The sequence below is a fragment of the Coloeus monedula genome, assembly GCF_965178545.1.
Source record: "Coloeus monedula genome assembly, contig: HAP1_SCAFFOLD_67, whole genome shotgun sequence".
NCBI lineage: Eukaryota > Metazoa > Chordata > Aves > Passeriformes > Corvidae > Coloeus > Coloeus monedula.
In genome coordinates, this window is record NW_028120824.1 from 1,394,289 (window position 1) to 1,400,288 (window position 6,000).

Consider the following 6,000-nt stretch of genomic DNA (forward strand, 5'->3'; position numbering starts at 1 on the left):
ATTTGCTTTCACGAGGCGGTTAGTTTACACTGGAGGCAGCAGCTCTGTGAGCTCGAGCCAACCCTGTCCTGTCTTTAGATTCATTGCAATCTGGCCACATTGTCACATATATTTTTAGTTTATGATGATCCTCTAATACAATTCCAGCTTCCACACAGAGTCCTTCCAACAGTCTAGCTCAGGTTAATGAACTTCAGGACACTTCTCTTCTGCAGGAATTTCGAGGCCCAGGGGGTGGCTGTGCCCAAGAGATTTGCCAAAATCCGCTACGATTTCACCGCGCGAAACGCCAATGAGCTCTCGGTGCTGAAGGATGAAATCCTGGAGGTACGTGACCGTTCCTGGAAAAGGTGTGTCCCCCAGGGGCAGGAGAGAGCTCGGGATAGCAACAAGCACCAACTCCATTTTCCCTGGTGGTATCTCAGCAGTGACACAAAGCTTTGCTCAAACCCAAAGCTGGAGCAGGCTGCCTGTGCTGTGTCGTGTCATTTCCTCAGCTCAAAGACATCGGTCCCATTTTAACCACAGTGAGGAGGGAGGACAACAACTCGCTCTAGAGCCCTGCTCATCCCCCGCTGGGTCGGTTCCTTATCACCACTTCCTCCTCCACGAGGATTTGTTTTCTCTGAAAAGCACCTTTCTCATAACCTTTCTCTTACTGCAGCACTGTTGGCAGCTGGACAAGGTGGGACGTGACTTGGGCTGACACTGATCTGTGACCTGAGGAAAAGGTTTCTCTGCAAAATGTGGCTTTTTATTTATTTAATTATTTATTTTAATGCAAAAAGACATCAGAAACTCAGTCATTAGGAAAAAAAGGTCTGGAGAAACAGGGACATTATGTAGGAACTATGAGTTCTTCAGCACGCAGAGGTGCTCTCCTGTTCATCCTTACGATACATTCTGATGCTTTCCAGGAGAAGTTTCAGTCCTGGATTGCATCTGAGAGCAACAGATCTGATTAGAGCTCCTGGCCTCAGTGATGTCCTTCTGGCAACTTCACCTTTCGGATGGTTCGGCCCCGCTATATCCTGGTTGTTTATGCCTGAAATCCCATTTTCCCACAGCAGATTTATTTTTGTCCCTCTCTCAGGTGTTGGAAGATAATAAGCAGTGGTGGAAGTTGCTCAACCGGAGTGGGCAGGCCGGTTCTGTTCCGTACAATATCCTGGATGTGGTGAAACTGGAAGAGCTCAAACAGGTCTGTAGTTAGGTAATACCTGACTGGTATCAGCTGCAGGGCACAATCTGCCTCTGGGAATAATGTTGGCATTAGACCTCCCTGATTTCTTAGGATACTATGCACCAATCAGGACAGACCTTCAGAAGCAGACAAAGCCAGGAGATTCCTGAGTCTCCTATGATAAAATTCACATTTTGCTACGATCGTCTTCCCAAATAAGGCCTATCCTTCCTATTTGTGCACCAGCCTCCTGCTTTCCATATTTTTCCACATCAAGATTTTTCTTGGGGGTTAAATTAAAGATGGACACTTCCCTCAGCCAGTTCAGTTCAGCACCAGGAACACGTTACTGGAGTGGAGGCAGATGGAAACACCATCTAAGTGAGAATTAACTGAATACTGCAACTTGCACTGCAGAAATGTGGAGCTGGAGTGTTCTAAACACCCTAGGGAAGCATGGAATTGCTTCCCCATTTTGGTATTGCAGCGTTTGGGCAAAGCCTAAGGCGGCCCAGCAGGCTTCTGGATAAATCCCTGCTAGTTTAATCAAAACGTCAAAAAACTTTCCAGTCCGCTCCAGGCCCTTGGCAGTGGTCCCGCTTCACATCCCAGCTACGGAGCAGTGAGGCTCTGCCTTCCAATGAGATCGAACACGTTTGGCACAACTAGGAATTCCCTTGCGCAAACTTCAGACTTTGCTTTGGGTTCTTCATTCCCAGAAATTAACTTCTTCCATGCAGCTCCACCTGAGGTCTCCCCAGCCCCACATCAGCACAAGGAGAACACGGCAGTTTGTCCCTCCGTGGGTGTGAGGCAGAAAGCTTAAGAAAATTAAAAACGACCAAAAAAAATTCTTACTTTTCTTTCCCTTTCTAACCAGTCTAACCAGAGGTACAAAGGAGACCTGAGCCCCAGGGGCCATGGCCCATCCAGCCCAACCCACAAGCTGCCTGCCAGCTACGCCGGGGATAAGTGGGGCACTGAGATGTTGTCGCGCCACTCTGCACAGGACGCCAAAGAACGCACGTGTGTGTCCCACTCTGGGCTCCCCTGGGTTTGGGCGCTCGGGGGACCAGACCTGCCCAAGGGGCTCCCCTGCACCTTTTACTGATCACAGCAATGCAGCAGCACTGTGTCTGGAGGCCATTCCAGGCAGGACAAGAGCCAAGAGAGCAGCCCTGGGGCTTGTGACACCGCCGGGGCTCTCGGGCGGCCCGGGCCGAGCAGGGCAATAAGTGATCACCCCATGCCTCCTTCCTCCAGTTCTAACTTCCTCCTCCTCCTCCCAAGGAGAGAGTTTCCTTTCTCTTCCAAAATGTTTAAGTGTGTCTAAGGAACAGCTCAGGCCAATCCCTTTCTCTCACTTCCTTTTGCTCATCTCCCGGCACACACACAGTGCCCGCCTGGCCGCTTCCTTCATGTGGTTCCACAGAATTCCCGGCCAAACAGGAGATCCGCATCACTCCCTCACCCTGCACGTGCTGTGGGGCTCACAGAGCAGGAGAGAGATCAGGGGCCCTGCTCACCTCACCCCTTATCCCACCCTGTCCACTCCTGGAAGCAGGAGCCCTTCTGGGACGACAGGAAGCCCCACAATACAAGGACACAAATCTGTTCGTATCACTGAGTTATTCTCCACAGTCTTCAGGAGTTTCATGGGGAAAGCGATACTGGATGAAGAGTCACTGGAGTTTTCACAGAAGCACAGGATGCCCTGGGCTGGAAGGGACCTTCAAGCTCATCCCATCATGAGTGTGTTGCTCATTCCCAGTTTGTGCTTCCTGCCGCTTCCGTTCTGTTGCGGAGCAAAACCTGGAGCTCTGCGATCAGCAAATTAGTGACTAGAAGCAGCAGAGAGGACTGAAAAGGTCTCAATTCCAAACCTCCAATTGTAGATTCTCACAGAACTGTGCTTCCACATCAGGCAACAGCCAAGGGGTGATGGGAGCAAAATAAATGGCAACACAGGGGCACAGGAAAATGGGAATCACTTTTCTGGGCTGAATTTAAATAAGAATGTTGAGCCACATCCCCATTTGCCTTACAGTTTCCTCACAAACATTTAATGGCATTTTTGACTGAAGACTTGCTTTCATTCCCTACTTGTTTCTACAGAACTTATTCACCAAACGGATGAGCTGAACGACGAGCTGCTAAAGAAGATCACAAACAATAAAATTCAGCCTCCCCACAGGAATTTCAAAGTGGAAAAGCCTCAGCAAGTTTTCGTGCCCCTCACCTTTGAATCCAGCACTGAAGAAGTCAAAGCCTGGCTGGAGGCCAAGTCATTCAGCAAAGAGTAAGATTTGCCCTATTGCCACGTGCAATGCTCGTCCTTCCCTGGAGAAGGAGCGGGGGAGGCCACCGGCACCATCTCACCTGGGACAAGCCACTTGGATTTACTTACAGAGCCTGTGTTGCAAATTAGATTTCAACCCTGTTCAATCCAGGCTCTATAACCAGAATGTTCAGAGCCCAAAGTCACTCCCTTTCTCTGGTATAAATATTTTCTTGGAGATAAACAGTTAACTAACTAAATCCAAGGCCTGAAATGCTACTGGAATTGCAGCTGCCACCTTGGAACAGCCCCAGGGCCCCGTGATATGGTCCCACTGCAGCTCCTGGCCTCCCATCTCCAACTCCTCACCTCTGGCACGAGGCCACGTGCAGCACAATCGTCACCTCCCTACTTTGTGTCTCCCCAGGACCGTGGAACACCTGGGCATCCTCACCGGAGCTCAGCTCTTCTCCCTCAACAGAGAGGAGCTGAAGAAGGTGTGCGGTGATGAGGGAAACAGAGTCTACAGCAAGATCACAGTGGAGAAAAACCAGCTGGAGGTAAGCATTTTTCTGGATAATTCCTGCTGGAATGGGGGCTGTACCAGCAGCGTCAGATAGCTCATTAAACAGGCATTTTAAAAAATACAATTGTGGGGGAAAAAAATGCAACCAAACCTACACCAGCAATAAAACACACGTAAAAATTCCGAAGTGTCTTTTGAGCAAATCTGTAAGATCCCCCTGTTTCCACTAATTAATCTGCTTTTTACTGATATCACTTATCTCTTTGAAACTAGCTCTACTTTTACAGCATTAATTAAATACTGTCACTTAACTGCAGCTTGAAGTTCAAATCCAAACTGCCTGTTTTGTTTCCATTCCAGAAAAGCAGAGGGGAGTCGGAGCTCCAAGAAATCACGAAGCGCCGCCAGGAAAGGATTGATTCTGCAAATTAAAGTCTCTCTGCTTTATTTCAGCTCTTAGCCCTAAGTAGTGCAGAAAAAAAGGGAATGAAAGCAATGATTCCTGGCCCAGGCCAGATGCAGCAGAGCTCCCCTTGGGGTCCAGCTGCCATCAGAGTGACAATTCCTTGAACACTGTTGGGAAGGGTTGACAATAAGACCATGTCCCACTGGGAAAGGTGTTTTAATTTTGCATGAAGTATTTTTTTTATAACTATATATTTTATACTGAAATTTTCCGTGCATGCGATCAGAGCAGGATTCACACGGGGCTGGATGTACAAGGGCTGGCTTCAAGCAAAAAAAGACCCCCAAAGCTTTTCTCCGAGGGCTGTCCCCTGCTCCCCACTCTCCCCTGGCAGAGCAGGCGTGGCACACAGCACAAGAGAGGCCAGCCTCAAGGCTTGGAGCCTGGACCAGAGGAATAAGGCTTTAGAACCCTGCAATGGTTTGGGTTTAAGGAAAGGACATTAAAGCTCATCCCATTCCACCCCCCTGCCATGGGCAGGAATGCCTGTCACAAGCCCAAGTTGTTCCAAATCTTGTCCAACCTGGCCTCGGACACTTCCAGGAATGGTGAGTCATGACCTCTCTGGGCAACCTAACCCTTTCTATTTCCATTTCCATTTCCTCCTCAGTGCAGGTGTCCCCTGCAGCCCACGAGCACAGGGCCGGTGACAACTGCCTGTCCTTGTCCTGTCCCCCTGTGCCCCCTCGTTGGACAAGGCTAGAATGGCAACACACATTCCCAAAGTCTGGCTGCTTCCTTAAATCCATGGACCAGCTAGTGCTATCTCTGAACAGCTGAAATGAGCTTTCAGTGCCTAGAAATGAGGAGTGACAAACAAAGGGATTTGAATCTGGAAATAGGTGAGTTCCACCCGCCCACCGCTGCTGATGCAGAGGCTGGGGCTCGGGGCAGCTGTGCAGCCCTTCCCTGGGGCACGGATCCTGCACTGGAATGTTGTGGTGGTGTTGCCAAACCGGGCCTCAAACCAGGAGAAGATAAGCCCTGACCGTTTGCTCCCGACCCAGGCACACCCACAGCCCTTCCCAGGGTGTTGGTCACTTGTCCCCATCTTCACGTTTTCACTGCAAAAAGTCAGCTGAAATGATTCCCAAATAGCTGAAACCCCAAAGCACACTGGGAAAGGCAGGTTTAACACAAATTAAATGGCCACAAGAAAAAAACCCCTCTAATTTAGCACAGGGTGTTGCTCTTTACTTCCCGTTTTCCTTCATAAAGTTATGTGCATTTGTATATAGCAATCTGTAAATAGGGGTGAGGAAAATCCCTCTCCCTAGAAGCAGAATTAAGTGATTATGCTTCCAAAATTTACTCACCATTTCAAAACTCAAGCAAGCAGCGTAGTTCCTGTCCACAGCAAGTTTGGCACATTGCATTTCTAGCTCTGTTTGACTGACAGACCAATCTGATTGCAAAGCAGTGAAGCACACAGAGCTCCAGAGCTGCCCACAGCCCAGGGACAGCTGGATTTTCTCTCTCAGCACATGCTGAGTCTTTGTCCAAATTTGTGCCTGTCATTGCACATTTAATGGAAAAAGCTTTAAAAC

The 6,000-nt window shown here is 49.1% G+C and overlaps 1 pseudogene across 1 annotated transcript in view; it reads left to right on the forward strand.

Moving 5' to 3' along the window:
- LOC309585545 (epidermal growth factor receptor kinase substrate 8-like protein 2) overlaps nt 1–4,419 on the forward strand; it is a 96,463-nt pseudogene extending 92,044 nt beyond the window's left edge. The window contains exons 6-11 of the transcript in view: nt 216–327; nt 1,094–1,201; nt 2,064–2,211; nt 3,299–3,482; nt 3,889–4,021; nt 4,348–4,419. The product of the transcript in view is annotated as an epidermal growth factor receptor kinase substrate 8-like protein 2 (transcript). The remainder of the gene's footprint in view (nt 1–215; nt 328–1,093; nt 1,202–2,063; nt 2,212–3,298; nt 3,483–3,888; nt 4,022–4,347) is intronic.
- The last annotated feature ends 1,581 nt before the right edge of the window (nt 4,420–6,000 follow it).